Source organism: Durio zibethinus, chromosome 5 (genome assembly GCF_047325235.1).
Source record: "Durio zibethinus cultivar Kanyao isolate XHJ-2024 chromosome 5, ASM4732523v1, whole genome shotgun sequence".
NCBI lineage: Eukaryota > Viridiplantae > Streptophyta > Magnoliopsida > Malvales > Malvaceae > Durio > Durio zibethinus.
This window is the reverse complement of record NC_143166.1, coordinates 2,158,011-2,179,943: the sequence shown is the minus strand read 5'-3', so window position 1 is coordinate 2,179,943 and position 21,933 is coordinate 2,158,011. Positions and strand designations below refer to the sequence as shown.

Sequence of the window (21,933 nt, the reverse complement as noted above, 5' to 3'; positions counted from 1 at the left end):
TAAAATATAAAATAAAATGGGCCCACCCATTTGGACCAGGCCCAATTGATCCGGGCCTAGATCAAATTGGGTGTCTACATTATCAATTTACTACTAAATTATCAATGATTACTATTATAGTTTTATATATTTAGTATTATGTTATCATTAATTTACTACTTAATTTTTAATTATTTATTATAAAATTATCACCAATTTACCATTAAATTATCAATGATTTACTACCAAATTATTATTGATTAATTTTAAATTATAAATGATTTACTATTAAGTTATCACTAATTAACTATTATATTATTAATGATTTACTATTAAATTATACTGATTTACTTTTAAATTTTCAATGGTTAACTACTAAATTATCAATTATTTACTTCTAATTTATAATTGATTTACTACTAATTTGTTTATGATTTACTACTATAAATTAATTACTATTAAACTGAAATTGATTTACTATTAAATTATCAATAATTTACTATTAAGTTATCATTGATTTATTACTAACTTATCAATAATTAACTACTAAATTATCACTTATTTTTTATTAAGTTATCCTTGATTTAGTACTATATTGTTATGCATTTACAACTATATTATAATTAATTTACTATTAAGGTATTATGCATTTATTATTGTGTTATTACTCATTTACTAAAAGGTTATCAATTATTGACTACTAAATTATCATTAATCTACTATTAAGTTATCATTAATTTACTGCTAAGTTATCGATAATTATTACTAAGTTATATTTAATACAATTAAATTTTCAATGATTAATTACTAAGCTAATAATTATTTATTACTATATTATCACTAATTTGTGTATATCCAAAAAAAAAGTAATCACAATATATGTTAGAAAATGTAATTTGTAAAAGAAAGGAAGAAAGAAGAAAATGTTCAAATATAAATAACTTAAAAAATATGAGTAAATGTTCTTAATTTACTATCAATGATTTAGTAAGTAATAATAAGTTAAAATAATAATTTTTTATTCTAATGCAAATATTAAAACTAAATTAAATAAATATATACAAATATATATATATTAAGTCAATATTTTTAAAATATTCTTTAAATGTTCTAATTTGTGGTAAAGTAGTACACATTAAGATAAGTTTTATTGATGATTTCATTGAATTATTAGTGTATGTGTTTTCAAAACTGTTAGTGAAATACAATTGCATATAAAATATTAAAATTTTTGAAATATTCTGTCACTAATGGAAGTAATAAATTTTGCCTTATGTTTCTATCTTTAAATATATAATTTTATGCAAAAATTTTGTTATATATATGATAAAAATAATGAAAACAAATTTACTAAATAAAATTTATAAAAATTAAATAGACAATAATTTTAAAATATTTAATTCACAATAATTACCTACACATTCTTCATAAAAAATTTCTTCTAATAAACAAAAAATAGCATATTTTTAATTATTACTTCATTCTTATTACCATAATTTAAAATAACTTTTTAATATTTTGATACTAATGAACTTCTCTATTTGGAAAGACTAAGAAATATTGTAAAAGGTCATAATAATATAAATAATATTTAACTCTATATTGTCTTCCTAAATAAGTATGAATTCCGATATCTTTTCAAATATATGAATTGTTTTCCTCAATCCATATAGCAAGAACTTGATTAACAAATAAGCAATTATAATCTCATTGATTTAGATTAATATTTTTGCAATACGAATTTCAAATTTTCAAAAGAAGATATATTTTTAATCTCTGTAAGACTTGAACATAAAATTTTTTTTTTAGAATTATTATTAGTATCTCCATCATTTTGGCACTTAAATTTTTATTATATTGTACTCTCATTCTATTTTGAAAAGTATAGTTAAAAGAACATGAATTAATCAATTCAAACTTCAAATAATTCAAAATTCAAATTGAGTATAAAACTTTTTTACTTATTTTAAATTTTAATTTAATTAAAAATAATATAATATACATAGTTATAGAAATGAACTAATTAAACTCAATTTCAATTGATTTTAATAACTTAATAGTTATTTAAAACCCAAAAATAATTGAACATTACTACAATCTCAATTGATATAGTAACCCAATAAAAATTCAATATTTCTTATTCATCTTTTGTAACAATTTAAAAGTTATTTATTTAAGTTTTTTTTTTCATTCATCTTCAATGTCTAATTTTTATTGTTTATGCGGTTGAATTGGTTAAAGTATGCACCAATTATTAAGTTAAATTTGCACAGCTGCACAAATGAACAATTGAGTACTCTATGAATAAAAGTATATAATAAAACTTGACTCAACCCAATTGGTCATTGATTCTATATCTAAAATCTAACTTGAACGTATGAAAAGTCAAAATTTAAAATAATTGAGGTACTAAATACACAATTAAATAAATATTTACCCAATGAATTTTATTAATAAAAGCACTTATATCATTTTTATATTTAGTTAAATTTTAATTTATAATAGTATTTTTAAATTAAATGTCATGTGATAATTAATTTGATTAATTTCAATTTTTTTGAACAAATATTATCTAATATGACAACTTTAAAACTTTTGATATCGCAATGAATATTCTTCAACTAGCATAAAGGAGAAAATAAAGGAGTATACAATGTTTTTCTAAGTAAAAGAGTTTCACATTAATTCTAAAGAAATTTGAAATCAATACACTTGTGTATTTTTCATTGAAACATCATATAGCGCTAACTTTCTTTATCATATGGAAACATCATATAGCGCTAACTTTCATTTCATTGTTCTACTTAGGAAAATTTTGGATTGGTGCTTCCATTAATTAAGTGTAATTATATGTTATATCAATTAGAAGCTTAATTTTTCTTTTATTTAAAAAATTTTATTTTGCATACATTTTTATTATATAAAAATATTAAAATACATAATTTTTAAAATTAACAACATAAATACAAACTTATTACATAATGCTTATACAATTTATAATGATTTCATTTTTAGTATTAACAGCATAAGTTTTTGTGAATAAATGAAACTTTAGCATAAATACATTCAAAAGCTAATTCCAATGAATTTTGTCAAAATAATTCACCAAAAATAATTACTTTTACTTCACTTGATAATTTTTTTACTTAGAATAATTCACGTTAGATCGTTCAATCACTTGGATGATAAAAAAAAAAAGCTAGTAATTTAATATAATTAAGAAAGATTAAATAATCTTGAGATGTCAATCTTGAGATATAAATTAATCATATATATGCATATTAAGATAAAAGTTTTTAAAAAATTAAATTAATTATTATTTTGATTAAGGTGAATAATTCTTATGATAATTTGACGAAACCCAATCCTAAGCTACTTTTAATTCATCACCTCCAGAATCATCTAATTTTGTAGGTAGAAAGTTCAATAAAAAAGTTCAATGAATCACATATTGCTAATGATTGGTGGAAGGGTAAAATTTATTTGCATTTAATTTAATATTAGTTTTCTTCTTGGGAATAACAATTACAAAATTCTAGAGAATAAAAAGAGAAATTAACTCTAGAAGTCAAACTAATTGTAAGAATGATATGTTAAAAAATTATTTTAAAAGATTAAAAAGATTTAATTATACTATAGTGATCAAATAATCAATTCATAAAACATATAAATAATAAAATCATTAACACACATATATAATTAATATATTAAAACAAAAAATTGAAAGGCAAAATATATATATATATATATTTATATACTGAAATGACTTAATTATGTTATCTTTAATGAATTTATTTATCAACATAAACTACCTATAGAATTATTTTGACAACAAGTAAATAAGCAAAATCCATATAATTGTTTTATTCCTATGCATATTAAATTTTAATCTCATTCTATTTGTATCTTTATTTAATGAGAAAAATTATTAATTATATTTATAAAAAAGGAGTCAAATAATTAAAAAAAGTCATTTAAATTAAATTTTATAAAAAAAATTACTAATGATATTGTTATCAATCACTTTTAATATTTTTAGAATTAAATCATCTATATATATTATTGTTAGTAAATCATTTTTAACACTTTTTTAGTTTAATAATAAAAAGAGTTTATAATAAAAAAATACATTTAAATTAAAATTTATGAAAACATTTACTAAAGATATTTTATGTTGGGCTAAAAGCCTCCAATCCAATCACACCAGCGGAAGCGAAATCAAACAATAAATCAAACACACAAGAGACAATAGTTTAACGTGGTTCGGTCCAATTGACCTACATCCACGGATGAGAAACAAGATCCACTAGTTGTAGAGAATTACAAACTTACATCAAATCATCAACCTCACTCAACAATCAATACTCATAAGACACTCTCAATCTCCTCTAGTCTTATGGAGTATTCTCAACCCAAACAAACACAAACTCAAACTCTTGTGCACCTTTTCAATACAACCAAACACATACCCATATGTTCCCATACATCATACCTATGTGGACCCTCTCAGTCTCTTCTAGTCCACTCACAAACAAACATACACACCCATAAGACGTAGAGCCCCAATACTCCTATGAGGTGTCTATCCCACAAAACCCTACAACTCTCTTACATCTTTTTCTCATACCTAACATTGTAGAGACTTCACCTATTTATAACCATACAAACTTGCCCATTAAGAATCCCTTTCCTCTTAGAATTCTTCTCCTGTAAGTCAAAATTGCCTATTAAGAATCCCTTTCCTTTTAGAATTCTTCTCTTGCAAGTCAAACTTACCTATTAAGAATCCTCTTTCTCTTGGAATTCTTTTTTGTAAGTCTTCTTGTCCATCAAGCAATATCTGACAAATCTCAAACAAATTCCAAACAAATCTCTTATGGGATTTGAGTCAATATTCCCAACAATCTCCACTTTGACTCAAATTCCATCAATCATTTGTCTTTATGCTAGACATGTTTGGCTCCACCTGTAATGAAAGTCTCACAATCATCTTCTCTTCTCTTGTGTCTTCACGCTTCATACAAATTAATCATCAATCTTCAAAACTTAAACTCTAACTCTTCTCTCGAATCGAGCTCTTCTGGATTTGCTTCTTCCCATGTCTCAAACCATGCACTTCCCAAACCTTTAGCTCTTCCCACATCTCGAACTTTCAGCTTTTTCACATCTCGAACATTCGGCTCTTTTCACATCTTGAATCTTCAACTTTTCTCACATTTCGAACCTTCAGCTCTGATACCACTTATTGGGGATCACCACAGCTCTGATACTATTTGTTGGCTAAAAGCCTCCAATCCAATCACACCAGTAGAAGCAAAATCAAACAATAAATCAAACACACAAGAGACAATAATTTAACGTGGTTCGGTCCAATTGACCTACATCCACGGATGAGAAACAAGATCCACTAGTTGTAGAGAATTACAAACTTACATCAAATCATCAACCTCACTCAACAATCAATACTCATAAGACACTCTCAATCTCCTCTAGTCTTATGGAGTATTCTCAACCCAAATAAACACAAACCCAAACTCTTGTGCACCTTTTCAACACAACCAAACACATACCCATATGTTCCCATACATCATACCTATGTGGACCCTCTCAGTCTCCTCTAGTCCACTCACAAACAAACATACACACCCATAAGACGTAGAGTCCTAATACTCCTATGAGGTGTCTATCCCACAAAACCCTACAACTCTCTTACATCTTTTTCTCATACCTAACATTGTAGAGACTTCACCTATTTATAACCATACAAACTTGCCCATTAAGAATCCCTTTCCTCTTAGAATTCTTCTCCTGTAAGTCAAATTTGCCTATTAAGAATCCCTTTCCTTTTAGAATTCTTCTCTTGCAAGTCAAACTTACCTATTAAGAATCCTCTTTCTCTTGGAATTCTTCTTTGTAAGTCTTCTTATCCATCAAGCAATATCTGACAAATCTCAAACAAATCCCAAACAAATCTCTTATGGGATTTGAGTCAATATTCCCAACAATCTCCACTTTGACTCAAATTCCATCAATCATTTATCTTCATGCTAGACATGTTTGGCTCCACCTGTAATGAAAGTCTCACAATCATCTTCTCTTCTCTTGTGTCTTCACGCTTCATACAAATTAATCATCAATCTTCAAAACTTAAACTCTAACTCTTCTCTCGAATCGAGCTCTTCTGGACTTGCTTCTTCCCATGTCTCAAACCATGCACTTCCCAAACCTTTAGCTCTTCCCACATCTCGAACTTTCAGCTTTTTCACATCTCGAACATTCGGCTCTTTTCACATCTTGAATCTTCAACTTTTCTCACATTTCGAACCTTCAGCTCTGATACCACTTATTGGGGATCACCACAGCTCTGATACTATTTGTTGGCTAAAAGCCTCCAATCCAATCACACCAGTAGAAGCAAAATCAAACAATAAATCAAACACACAAGAGACAATAATTTAACGTGGTTCGGTCCAATTGACCTACATCCACGGATGAGAAACAAGATCCACTAGTTGTAGAGAATTACAAACTTACATCAAATCATCAACCTCACTCAACAATCAATACTCATAAGACACTCTCAATCTCCTCTAGTCTTATGGAGTATTCTCAACCCAAATAAACACAAACCCAAACTCTTGTGCACCTTTTCAACACAACCAAACACATACCCATATGTTCCCATACATCATACCTATGTGGACCCTCTCAGTCTCCTCTAGTCCACTCACAAACAAACATACACACCCATAAGACGTAGAGTCCTAATACTCCTATGAGGTGTCTATCCCACAAAACCCTACAACTCTCTTACATCTTTTTCTCATACCTAACATTGTAGAGACTTCACCTATTTATAACCATACAAACTTGCCCATTAAGAATCCCTTTCCTCTTAGAATTCTTCTCCTGTAAGTCAAATTTGCCTATTAAGAATCCCTTTCCTTTTAGAATTCTTCTCTTGCAAGTCAAACTTACCTATTAAGAATCCTCTTTCTCTTGGAATTCTTCTTTGTAAGTCTTCTTATCCATCAAGCAATATCTGACAAATCTCAAACAAATCCCAAACAAATCTCTTATGGGATTTGAGTCAATATTCCCAACAATCTCCACTTTGACTCAAATTCCATCAATCATTTATCTTCATGCTAGACATGTTTGGCTCCACCTGTAATGAAAGTCTCACAATCATCTTCTCTTCTCTTGTGTCTTCACGCTTCATACAAATTAATCATCAATCTTCAAAACTTAAACTCTAACTCTTCTCTCGAATCGAGCTCTTCTGGACTTGCTTCTTCCCATGTCTCAAACCATGCACTTCCCAAACCTTTAGCTCTTCCCACATCTCGAACTTTCAGCTTTTTCACATCTCGAACATTCGGCTCTTTTCACATCTTGAATCTTCAACTTTTCTCACATTTCGAACCTTCAGCTCTGATACCACTTATTGGGGATCACCACAGCTCTGATACCATTTGTTGGCTAAAAGCTTCCAATCCAATCACACCAGTAGAAGCGAAATCAAACAATAAATCAAACACACAAGAGACAATAATTTAACGTGGTTCGGTCCAATTGACCTACATCCACGGATGAGAAACAAGATCCACTAGTTGTAGAGAATTACAAACTTACATCAAATCATCAACCTCACTCAACAATCAATACTCATAAGACACTCTCAATCTCCTCTAGTCTTATGGAGTATTCTCAACCCAAACAAACACAAACCCAAACTCTTGTGCACCTTTTCAACACAACCAAACACATACCCATATGTTCCCATACATCATACCTATGTAGACCCTCTCAGTCTCCTCTAGTCCACTCACAAACAAACATACACACCCATAAGACGTAGAGCCCCAATACTCCTATGAGGTGTTTATCCCACAAAATCCTACAACTCTCTTACATATTTTTCTCATACCTAACCTTGTAGAGACTTCACCTATTTATAACCATACAAACTTGCCCATTAAGAATCCCTTTCCTCTTAGAATTCTTCTCCTGTAAGTCAAATTTGCCTATTAAGAATCCCTTTCCTTTTAGAATTCTTCTCTTGCAAGTCAAACTTACCTATTAAGAATCTTCTTTCTCTTGGAATTCTTCTTTTGTAAATCTTCTTGTCCATCAAGCAATATCTGACAAATCTCAAACAAATCCCAAACAAATATCTTATGGGATTTGAGTCAATATTCCCAACATTTTAGCTAATCACTTTTAACACTTTTTAAATTAAAATTTTAAGTAGTTTAATTTCATATAAACTTCATTTTTAATTTCAGTTGATTTAAACTAAAATAAATTAATAAAAATTATATATTTAAAGATAAATTTGTTAATTTAAAATTTTATAAAAATATTTAGATCAATCACTATTAATACTTTTGAAATTAATATTTTTATATATAAATAATATAATCAACCAAAATCTATCCGCAAAAGAAGTCACAATCATACCCAGTTCATGGAAGAAGAAAAGAAAGAAAAAAAATTAGTCATATCTTCCAATCACCTAGAAAATGTCCTGCATCAAAAGGTTTTAAGACAAAAGCTTCCTATAAAATGTCACCTCACTTGAATGTTAGAGAATTTCAAAAGAATTTAATCACTTTGATTTTATCTTAAAATTATTTTAATTTAATTAGATATAAAAAGTGATGATTTATAGGTGAATTTTGATTGACTGGATCTTGATCTACGTGACTTTGGTAAATCTTCAATTAAAATTTTTAACCAATTAAATATTTAATTTAATTGATTAAAACATTTTCACCAAATTTGGACGCGTGCATGCATCTTACGAATTTATTGTAGCATTCAGATTCTATTATAATTTGTACAATATGTATCCGAAATATCAATGCTCTGCTACTGCTATCACTGTTTTGTCATGCGTCTTTGATTTGGATATTAACATCAGGCTTCTCCTGCAACAGCAATGCTTATTCGAGTTTACAGAGCATATCACTTATTGATGGCCGATCTATTTGCCTACTGGCGAGGCACCTTACTGCAATGTCCACAAATGTGGTAAGGCACTCGGACATGATCTTTCCTCTTAGGTATGGTTCAATCAGGATATCAATTTTTTCACTTCGATAGCAATGAACAGCCCATCTAGCCAAGCTTACGTTCGTCTGATCATCCTCGTTTGGCTCACGATTAAGAGCTGGTCTTGCACATAAGACTTCAAATAAAACCACAACAAAAGAGTAAACATCTGATTTGCGAGTTAAAGTTCTGTTTCGGCCATATTCAGGATCCAAATATCCAAAGGTACCCTTTGGTCCAGAGCCGACTAGGTTCCTAAAGGATCTCGCAGTCTTGCCTACTTTTGACAGGCCAAAATCTGAGACTTTGGCCATCCAATCTTGATCCAGGAGTATGTTTGTTGATTTGATGTCCCGGTGAATGATGGAATGCTCTGTGCCCGTGTGGAGGTTGTGTAATCCACGAGCAGCGCCAACGCAAATCTTGAGCCTCTGAGTCCATGACAGTGGTGGATTTTGAGTCCCGTAGAGATGATCACGAACAGTGCCATGAGCCAAGAAATCATGTATCGGGATCAATTTATTGTCCTCTTGACAATATCCAAGCAAAGATACAATGTTCATGTGACGAAAAGTGGAGAGCAATTCGATTTCAGTTTTGAACTCTTGGACTCCTTGGTGTTACTCAGGATTTTTGCGCTTAACTGCCACTTTGGTGAACCCATCTTCCAGCTAACCCGGATAAACCTTACCGAACCCGCCACAACCAAGCACAAGAGCTTCACTGAAATTGTTAATGGCAGCTCTTATCTCTTCCAAGGGAAATTGACGGTAATGATCTGAAGATTTAACATTTAGGCTGCTTGTTTTCCCAAGGTTTCTCTTCGTAACGTTTCGAAATCCAATGAGAAACCAGGTAGACTATTAAAGAGACTAGACAAATTCCAAAAACCACACTCAGAACCAATCCCAGGAAGATATTAGATGGAGTAGTCTTGCCCGGATTGTCTACTTGAACATGAGCTGCAAGATTTTTACTAGTATCGCTCAACTTCAAGATCTCAACTCCATTCAGTATTACATCAGCAAGTTGTGGCTTTGAATCAGTGTTAGGCTGCAAGGCAAGCCAAAGATCATTTCTTTCTTCTTTCACTTCTGAAACTGTGATAATATAGTCCTTATGCATTGCAACCAAAGGACTTCCAGCCATAGCAACTATATCCAGGCTGCTTTCCACTGTCTTGTTGTTGGCATACACGTTGAACACTCTCTGCTTCACTTCAGTTACATATAGTTGAATCTCGCAGAAATGAAGCCTAACAATGTATTTGAAACCTGAGTCAACAGGAAATGTCCATGTCAGATCGTACCCCACATTGGCAGCCTCATCACTACCGCCAATTGTCCTGGCTGTATTGTACAGGTCCCCCGGTGCTCCATATTCACTTAATGTCCAAGAGCTTGTATTGTAGTCTATATGATCATCATATGCTTCAATAGGAGTGCCATTTCTAGAACCCTGTCTGTATAGTTGGTCATCCAGCCCAATCCAGAACGGCTTGTTCAGACTGTTACTATACCTACGTTGATTCTGTGAAGTATCTCAAGCTCAGGTTCGTCTTGAATGGACGTAGCATTGGAAGTTTCCTTCACTCCATAATCAGAGAGTTTGAGGGACATTGAGTAAATCTCTATCCCATTTACAAAAGCAAAAGCGTCTGAAGCATGTAGTGATGGAGCAAAGATGATATTCAAGGACTGTTTCTTTAAGTTAAGGAGGAAATCTTTAGTGAAATAAGGTGATTTCAAAATGCTTGCCATTACAGAAGGGCTAAAATTGTTTAAAAAAGTGTAATTGCCAGAGGTGACAGAGAATTCGGCCAGTGTAAGAAGTAGGGTAGAAATGAAGGCGAATAAACTTGAGGCCAGGGGACATAGGGAAACTATAGGTGAAAGAAGAACGAAAGAAGCCTGCAGTTGCATATGGATTCGCCGGAACCTTTCCGGTTATAACCGAGATCACAGGGCCGATCCATGTTTCTTCATAATAATCCGGGAAAAGATTTACATCCCCAATCCAAGTTTTACCATTAAACGATGAGTTTCCCGCATTTCCGCAGTCAAGAATTATTTGGTCCGAGGAGGAAAAACAATTCCAGAAATTGAACAAGAAGCTGAGGTGAAGCAGAGAAACAAGTGATATCCATGAGGCGTAGGGATTGGGAATTTTCTTCATAGAGGCAATATTGTAACAGCTGCTCAAGGAAGAGAAGAAGATAGATAGGCAAGCGTAGCCGAAACATCCAATAACTAGGTTGTTAAATTGGTAATCAAATGTAAAGGGGTCGTTGGTCCGATGTTTCCATTCCAAATTTGTCTGATCCATAGCTAATGTGTTGGTCCTCCTGGAAACTTTGGCCTTTCATTTTCGAATTGACGAGAATCAAGTCGAGAATATAGTTCCATCCAAAAGCACGCGGATGTTTCTTTGATCATTCCTCAAAAGTCCCAATTGCTTCATTGCACTGGGAAAGTAACTTGAATTTCAACAGTCATAACATAAAAGCATAGCCATTAAAGAAATGAAAACAAAGAAATTATAAGAATCTTTCTGTTGCAACTGAGAATACTAGCTTCACAGTTCATTACTTAAATACTGACAATAAGTCTTTCTCTAGTCTTCCACTGAGACTAATTGGGTAAACTTTTCTTCTCTAGAAAACCATTAAAATTCTTGGAAGTTTCCGTGAATTAATTTGTGTTGACTGGGAGGATTGCTTCATGGGTTATTATTTTTTCTTTAAAAGCAAAGTTGCATCTGTTCCAGCTCCGATTTATTCATAAAATTAACGGTTTTGATTCAAATCCCCACATTTGTAATTTATTTTTTTAAAGGATAAAGGATAGACCGGATGGCTATAGAGAGAAATATCTAGCAAGAATCGTATAATTGGAGTCAAACTTAAAAAAAATTTTCTATACTTAGGTCAAGCTAAGTAAAGAATTAAAAATTGTTAATTAAGTCTCTTTTTACCTCTGTAAGTGATGATTTGAAGAGTGAAAAACCAATATTATTTCTAAGGTTGTAAATACATATATATAAATATATAAATGGGTTTAAAGCTCATAAAATATATCCAAAAATAAAGCACAACCTTATAAGTCAATTAAACATAACATATATTTTAATAGCCCTTTAAATTGAAGATGGTTCGAAATAAAACATTTGAAGTTTAAAAACTAAATAATAAAAACACGAATTTGAAAAGGACTTTGTAAAAAGATCTGTCACTTGTGATTCAGAAGAAATATGTGGTAGCATGATGGTGCCTTTGTGTATCTCTTATTGGATAAAATAATAATCTATTTTAATAAATTTCATCTATACATAAAAAATATCATTGTGAACAATTTGAATTGCACTTTTACTACTACAAAAGAGTATAATAGGAGTAGACGTGTCAACACCTAAATCCATAAGTAACCGACAAAACCACATGAATTCTGTTGTAGTGTCTGATAAAGCTCTATACTCTACTTTAGCACTTGAATGTGCCACAACTGTCTGCTTTTTGCTTTTTCAAGATATCAAAGAATTACCCTGAAAAACATAATAACCAGTTGTAAAACGTCGATCATTAACATTACCAACCCAATCAAAATAAAAAAAAGACAAAGTTCAAGTTTAGAAGTTGATGAGAACAACAAACCTTTTATATATCATTCCTCACAAATATCTTAATATCCTAAGAACTATAGCAAAGTGAATTGTCCAAGGTGTTGTCATAAATTAGCTTACAACTTGAATTGCATGACTAATATCAGGTCTTGTAACTGTCAATTATATAAGACTACCAATCAACTGTCTATACAAAGTATCATCATTGAAAAGTTCTCCATTAATAGCTTTCATTTTGACATTAGTTTCAAGAGGAGTGTCAATAATTTTATTATCAGATAAGCCTACTTTAAAAATAAAATCAAAAGCATATTTCACTTTAGACAAGACAAATCCATGAGAGGAACAATCAACTTTAATTCCTAAAAAATATCATAATGGACCAAGATCCTTTATCTCAAAGGTTTTCCTGGGATGATTTTTTATATTATGAATACCAAGGTTATCATTTTCGGTTATCACCATATCATCAATAAAAATAATATAATAATAAGAACCCCTTATAGTAGGTAAACGAGGTGGGCCCTACACATCACAATGAACAAGATCAAAAGAAGATAAAGAAACTAATTCACTTTTATTGAAAGGTAAAGCAGACTATTTTGCTAGTTTACAATTGATACAATTATTAGACGTTTCTGACTTAACATAACCTAACTTGCCACTGGATACCAAATATTGAACTTTAGAACAAAAAATATGTCCTAACCTATAGCGCCAAAGGAAAAAAGATCAAAGATTTTGAACAACATAAACTAATAAGGATTTTTGCACAAAAGGATGATCAAATTAACCAAAAGGATGATGTGACACTTGAAGTTTTCTAAAACAAATAATCTTCCAATTTTACGGCTTGTCCCAACCACTTTCTCTGTCAAGCAATCATACACCGCGCGACCACAAGAGTGAAAAATGACATTAAAACCTTGATCACATAATTGACCAACAGATAGCAAATTCATGGAAAGTGATGGAACCAAAAGAACATTATAAAAAAAAACATTTTGAGAACATGAGACATAGCCAATATGAGTAGCAGACATATTTGAACCATTAATAGTATGAATAGAAGGTGAACAAGTAATAGGACTTGAAGAGTTAATGATAGAATTATCAAAAGTCATATGATTAAAAGCTCCAAAATCAATGATCCAATCATTAAAATTAGTGCCTATAGTAGTTAACAATGCATATGTAGAAGAATTATTACATATAAAGTTGTTACTCATTCTAGAAATAACCTATTGAATAATTTCTTAAGTTTGATATGTAGTGGAATGAGAGTTAACATTAAAAGTTTTTGTAAATGACGTTGTAGTAGCAACTCGACCCATTTTATGCAAGCCAAATTTCTTTTTCAATTCTAGAAAATTATGCTTTGTATGTCCCAACTCGTGATAGTAATAATATTCAATCTTAGAAGAATCTTTTTGTTGAAATGAGCCAAATGAATTGGAGATAAAATTTTTCGAACATGCAGTAGCTAGTAAAACAATATCATCCCCTCCTTTGGATTGATTGAGGTTGCCTCTCCTAGTTTCTTCAACCATCAATTCTAACAAAACAACATTAACAGAAGGAAAATGGTCACGATGTAGAATAGAAGCACAAATGGACTCAAAATCATCTTGAAGTGCCATTATGAATTGTGCAAGATGACTTTCTTCTCTGTATCGATAATATAATTCTGTGTCAACGGTCCATTTAGGTTCCATAAGAGCTAATTGATCCTAAATAATCAACATTTCAGAATAAAAATAAAAAATTGATTGTCCCTTTCTCTGGTTCAAAATAGCAAGATCCTTATCAAGTTTATATCTTCGAGCAAAATCAGTTTAACATAATGTTTTTCAAGAAAATCCTAAAACTCCTTAGTAAGGCCATATTTCTAAAGTTGCACACTAAATGAAGGAGCAAAAATATTAGCAAATGAAGTAACAATTTCGCTATTATTAATTTCCCATTGTTCATATTCAAACATAAAATTTTCTAATCTGTCAAAAGCTCTCGGACATTTTTTATCACCTGTAACATATGTCCAAAGTCTTTTTCCTTTTACAAAGTTTCATATCAAATAAGACCAATTAGTGTAGTTTGTTCCATCTAATTTCACTGTAATGGGTTGTAATAATTCTGAAAGAGCCATAAGAAAAAACAATTCAAAGTCAATACACTGATCAACCCATAACAAGCCAATAAACTGATCAATTCATAAAAATTGAAACAGACAAGCCAATTTCATAAGTGAACAATCGGGAACGAATAAAGTATTTAGTCAACCCACAGCCAATAAATAAAAATAGGAAAAGACAAAGACAATTCCAATTTCACAAAATCCAAGATGTAGTCAATGGCACAAAAACTAATTCCACCCAATTTCACAAAATGACAAAACAAAAAAAATATAAATGCAACAACCATTTATCAAAGAAAAAAAAGGTCAAACAATAGCAAATCAAAGTAATCTGAAACAAAGAGAAATAACAGACACCAAAAACTTTGATATTATGATGACTTGAAAAGTGAAAAGCCATTATTATTTCTAGGATTATAAAATACATATATACAAATGTATAAATAAGTTAAAGCCCATGAGATATATCCAAAAATAAAACTCAACCTTATAAGTCAACTAAACATAATATACATTTTAACAGTAAGAACTTGTTTCAGAGTAAAACTCCAATAACTTATAGTCACAAATAAAATATTTTAAATTTATGCTTTTTTTAATTCTTATGTATCACATGTAAGTTGACAAAACTTTACAAATGAATTTCAAAGTATAAAAAATGGAATTAAATACAATTTTATTGTAATACTAATCAACAAATTAAAGAAAAGTCTTATTAAAACAAAAATGACAAGATAGATATTATACTTTTGTGATTGCAATTTTTAGAAATCTTACTAAAAAACTGAAATTTAGTTAAATTACTAAATAAAAAGTAGTTTTGTAAAAAAATTGATATTAATTTGCAAAAAAATTGATATTAATTGCAATTATGATTAAAAACAATTATCAAGAATTCACCCTAAATTAGATCTAACAATTCATGTATTTATGTCATATAAAATACTAATAATTTATGTATTTGTACCCTATTTTATACGAAAATTACATGCCACAATTCATATTGTTACGAAAACATGAAAAATATTTTTTCATTATGTTAAACATATTTATGATTTTTGCAAAAATTTTAAACTGTATTAACTTGATATCTTTTATTCATATTGTTTTTATGTCTTATCATCATATTGTATTTGAGATTGTTAGGTTTACCTTAAACATCTGAAGTTAATAAGAGATTGTGGTGTAAAAGCACATATTTAACAATTTGGCGTTGTGGAATTATTGTGGTAAGAGAACGAAATATTTAAAATGTTTAAATTAAAATACATTTTAATCAAATAATTTGATTAAAAAAATTCACATAAAAGGTACCTATCGTAATCACAATTATGTAAAAGATAAAAATATTTATTTTAATATATTGAAAGGTAGGCATCTATTTTCTGCCTCACTTACTAAGTAATTTACTTATTTAACTATATATTCTCATATTTTATTTATTTCAACCAACTTTTTTTCTTATTTACTAACAATTAGAAAAAATCAAATTTGTTATAACATACATTGCAAAATTTGTATAACTAAAGAAAATTAATGCTATGTACTTAATTTATACTAAGCCAATGAAATAAAAATTTGGATGAATTGATAGAAAATGATGTGTATTGTTTTTCAAACATTTTCTTTTAATCCACAGGTTAGGTAAAGAATAGAAAATTGTTTGAAGCCTCTTTTGAATTTTTTTTTTCAGTTCGTAGAATTTTTTTTCTTGTTGTGGCCTGAAAGGGGGTAAGGGGTTACAAACAAGGGACAAGTTTAATTAAATTTGGAAATCAAATTTTTCAACATGACTTACCTAAGTAATATAATTGAAAAAAAAATTATGAAATCGTTACTTCACGTTAACATATATATATTTCATTTAAATTATTACGTGTAAGTAATTGATGACTAAACCACATTGATTCATTCATTCATTTTCATAAAAATTAATATTTATCCTATTTGCAAAATTTAAAGCAAATGTTCTTTTTTGGTAATTAATCTTCTGCTAAAAAATTTTAAATAAAATTTTAAATAATGACAATGTTATAGTTGAAAGAACCATAAGAAATATATACAATTTGGCTCTTGTTACCCCTACTGCTACTTGTATATACAAAAGATTTAAATATGGCTTGAATTAGTGAATTGATTGGCCAAAAAAATTAGTGAAGTCAATTCTTTCTACATTCTTACTATTAAGTTGGAGGAGAAGAAAAAGAAAAAGAAATATATGTTCTCACTTAGTTCTCATGCAGATGCTTATATATCTCCCTTTTTTTATATTATTTCACTTCTTTCATTTCAAAACAAATATTCATATTTAATTTAACATGAAATAGGCTTTTTGCACTTTAATTTTAAGAAAATTTCCAATATTGATTTTAATAGTTTATAACATCATAATGTAAAGAAATAAAAAAATTAATACTATAAAATATTAGAAAAAAAAAACTCTAAATGTTTGAAAAGAAAATGGTTTATTCTTTTGAAATGTAGAAAAATCAAAGATCATATGAACTTTAATTTTTTAAAATTAATGTAGTATTGTAGAGGATCTTGATCAATATTTTTTTTGAAAAAAAAAATGAGATTTTATTTTGATCTTTCAATATGCTAAAATTCGAATTCTGATTCCTAGACATCTTTATCATTTATATCATGAACATTCTAGCATACAAGGTTGAGTTGGTGGTCAATCCCCCCTTTGAAATGGCCTTTTCAAATGAGTTGGTCAACAGACATGGCAATCTCACACAAAATTTACCAGTTAATTAGATTGAAAGCACTTATATTGTAAAACAACTGATAAAAAAAGTTGCAAGATTCAAGCAGAAACCAGGTCAAAAGGCCAAATTATTGCAAGTAGAACCATGCATGATACAGTTATGGAGTTTTGCAGATTCAGGTATGAGTTCCAAAAAAACAAAAGTTGTAAAATCATGTGCTTCTTTTAGGCCATGTGGCATCCGGAAGAGATACTAAAGAGGTCAAGGGACCCAATTGTCTTTCTCTTAGCCATAATCCAGGGCCATGAATAATGACACAACACAAACTTTTTCATTCACACACCAAACCATCGTTTTCCTTTTACTTTAATAGTTTTATTTACAAACAATAACACTAGGAAAATCACATATATACTGAAGTAAGATTAGAATTCCCTTTGTTGAAAAGAGTTGAAGGCTAATTAAAAAAGTAACGCTGTTTTGTTTAAGCCAAGAGCCAGAAATCCTTGTGCAGCTTAGTGGTGATCAAATAACCGCCAAGTTTTTTGCTTTTCCTTCTTACTGCAACTACCATGCAACTGGCATTCTGGATACAGTAGTCGACAAATCCACCAGTTACCCGGTTCCCTGCACCAGTAAGTAGCCAAGAAATATGGAAAAGAGAAACAAATTATTTAAAAATGAAAGGCTCTGACAGTATGTCAAGGATCACCCAATTTAAAAACTTGAATTGATACATAATTAGGAGCCAAAAATGGCTGGTAAGAACTGTGTGTTGTACATTGATCACACCATTATTTAAAACTGTTTCTCACTTATTATGAATATTTTACCATCTTGGACGCTAATAGAAACAGCTACTGCGTTAAAAACTTTAGGCATCACTCTGTAGAGAATGAAGCATTACTTGAAGTCCATGTTGTGGCTGAAGCATAAGTTGAGGAAATGGCGCATGAATATAGGCTGGGGACAGAGTAATAGTGTAGCGTTGTAGGATCATTGAGAGAGCAGTCTTTGTTTCTGTGGCTGCAAAGCTCATACCCACGCAAGATCGAGGTCCCGATGAGAATGGAATAAATGCAACCGCATTGTATTTGGTAGCTTTGGCAATGCCTTCTGCGAATCTCTCTGGTTTGAAAAGATGCACATCATCACCTCATAGTGGAGAGTCATGGTGAAGTGCTATGATCGGGAACATAACCTCCAAATTAAAAGGAATAATGAGCCTTCCCAATTGAACATCTCTTGCAACATTTCTAGACATGGCAGATACAGGAGGATACAATCTCAGGGTTTCATTGATGATCATGATCATCTGCGAGCAAAATAAATTTATAATTTATTAAATGCTGGTAATACACGCTATTGAAATGGTCAGACATTGCGGTTTTGCTTACAGTTTTTAGCTTGGAAATGCCTTCAGAATGAGGATTTTTGTCACCAAATACCTCGATCACCTCTCGTCTTGCTTTCTCTTGCCAATCTGTATGGATTGATAAAAGCAGGACTGTCCATGCGAGCAAGGAATTAGTGGTTTCTTGCCCAGCAAACTAGAATGTTTTGAACACATCTACCAAGTCTTCTACGGAGAGCCTGTTTTTCTCATCCGAATCATGAAAAGCATTTACAAGTAATCCTAGAAAATCACTGCCGAAACTGTCAGCTTCTCCAGTCACTATTTTCTCTTCCCTTTTCTTAACCATTTCCATCACGCATTCATGCATTCCTTTAGCAAGCTTTTCTGATTCTATTTAATCAGTAGTTTTCCAAATCTTGCTGCAAAAGCAAACGAAGGTATAAGCCCGATACATGGAAAAAGGAGAAAAACTAAATCCTTTCGGAACATATTTCAGATTTTGCACTCAAGTGACTTCTAGGTATTTCCTTTCTATTTGGAAATCAGGGGCAAACTCTAGAGTCTAGATTAATCAAGTGAAGACCACACCTAACCAAGATATTATTCAATTTGACTCGAAAGTTTGGTGATTGTATCTCACAAAAACTTATGAATTTAAATATTTGCATATATCATAGCAGATCTTTATAATGTCTCAACGTGAGGTTAGAACATTCCAGATTAACTTACCTGTTGCCAGGAATCCGAGATCTATGAAGATTTCTGGTAGCAAGTATTGATAATTTAGTCAACATTTGAAAAATCTTCTCCCCTTCCAAGTAACAGCTACCAAAAGCTGTTCTAGATTAACTTCTGAAGTCAGTAACCTGAATTGTTCAAACACTTCAATCTCTTTCCCTTCTCGGCCTTTCCACTTCTCTAGCATTGTCTCAACAGCAGCAATTATTGCTGGATTCATGCTCTGCCAAACACAACCATCCATTCTGTAAGAAACTAATTCATAACTCTTAAATGTCAGTACAAAATAGACTTTGTTCGAAGTTTTACTTTTAAGCTCTCCCCATGTAAAGCACGATTTGCCAGCTACCTTTTCCTGGCCCATTTTTCACCTTCGGTTGTCACAAGCCCGTCCCCGAGTATCTTATAGATAAAGTTTTCAGCCTTCTTTTTTGGAAAAGATCCTTCGATATTTTTCAGAAACTCTTTGACTAGTTCTGGTTCTGAAATTACCAGTTGAGCTTGAGTTCCTTCCCAGGTAAGATAATTCTTCCCTAATAAAAGAACAAAAAAAGGGTTCATTTTTTTATTTGAAGTTATAAACATATTCCAAGTGAAAAACATACTAATCATCTCACGATATATGTTGATCCAGGAGCAAAACTGAGGCAGCACCCTGGGAAATGTATCATGAGTCAAGGCAGCCATAGGTTTGCTTAATGCTTCTTTTCTGAATTGGACAGTTGCTTTGTTGTTTCCATTGATGAATTCATATGGAGGTCCTTTGATTCCCTGTAAACTCAGTGCGTACTGTATGCGGACAGGTATCCACCAATATTTGTGAAGGAATTTGAATAGAGCTATGAGGAGAAACAGGCACAAAAAACTTGTGAGAAGGATTAAAAGCTTTGCTGTGGAATTCATTTTCGTCTCTTAACAATGAATTCAGATGTTTTTATGTACTAAACATTAAGCTTTTATGAGCTGAAGACTAACGCTTTAGAAGCCCGCTTTTGGCTTCATTTGGATATTTTTTATAGAATTGCATAACAAATTTAATACGAAAGGAATCAAAAGGAAACAAGAAAAGAAAATTAATTAAACTCAAAATTTTCTTGCATTATTAATTGGTGTCATTTTTAGAATCTTGTCAGCTGATTCTAGAAATTAGATTATATTTTGGAAGTTGATACATACATAATGCACGTGTAATTCTTATCTTTAGAAATTTGTGTTAATAAATAATTTTTTATATACTATAATAATAATAAATACTAATTATTTAATTTCAATTTTGATATAATATAGGTAAATTTTGATACTTCACTACAATTTTGGTAACTTATGATATAATTTTGGTAATTATTGATACAATTTTGATAATCATTGATATAATTTTGATAATTTTTGAAAAAATTTTAATAATCTTTTGATGTTATTTCTAGAATCTTGTCAGCCGATTATATAAATTAGATTATATTTTAGAATGTGATACATGTATAATGCATGAGTAATTTTTATCTTTAGAAATTCATGTCAATAAATAATTTTTTATACTATAATAATAATAATAATAATAATAATAATAATAAATACTAATAATTCAATTTTAATTTTGATATAATATAAGTAAAATTTGATAACCTTTGATAAATTTTTGGTAACTTGAATACAATTTTGGTAATTTATGATATAATTTGGATAACTATTGATACAATTTTAGTAACAATTGATACAATTTTACTAATCTTTGACAATATTTTAATAACCTCTTGATGTAATTTTAGTAATTTTTTGGGAACTTATGATATATTTTTGGTAATTATTGATAAAATTTGTGTCATCATATATTTAACAACAGATTCTAGTAAGAAAGTATGAGTTTAGTTCTAGTATAAGATAATTTTCTTTTTATATAATAACATTATTGTTTTATTCAAATTTATAATTTTTTTATTAAATAAATTTATGGTAAGTTTATCTTAACCTCCAAAGATGAAATTTTTAGTTCCGTTTCTATTAGTATCAAAGGTCAATTCTTGCCAACTTTAAGTATAAAAAATTTATTAGTAATTGATAATTAAGTTATTATTGATTTATTACTATGTTATTAATGATTTGCTATTAAGCTATCAATGATATACAACTAAATTATCAATGATTTATTATTAAATTAATATTGATTTACTACTAATTTATGAATGATTTATTACTAATTTATAATTGGTTTACTATTAAATTATTAATAATTTATTATTAAATTATTGATAATTTGTTATAAAATAATAACTGATTTATTATTAATTTATCGATAATTTATGATAAAATTACCAATTATTAATTAATTTACTATAAAT

General features: G+C 29.9%; 2 pseudogenes; both read right to left on the bottom strand.

Annotated features, from left to right (window-relative positions):
* Positions 1-8,873: 8,873 nt before the first annotated feature.
* LOC111282848 (receptor-like protein kinase FERONIA) lies at positions 8,874-11,361 on the bottom strand (annotated as a pseudogene).
* A 6,077-nt stretch (positions 11,362-17,438) lies between these two features.
* LOC149518663 (cytochrome P450 CYP749A22-like) lies at positions 17,439-20,500 on the bottom strand (annotated as a pseudogene).
* Positions 20,501-21,933: the final 1,433 nt, after the last annotated feature.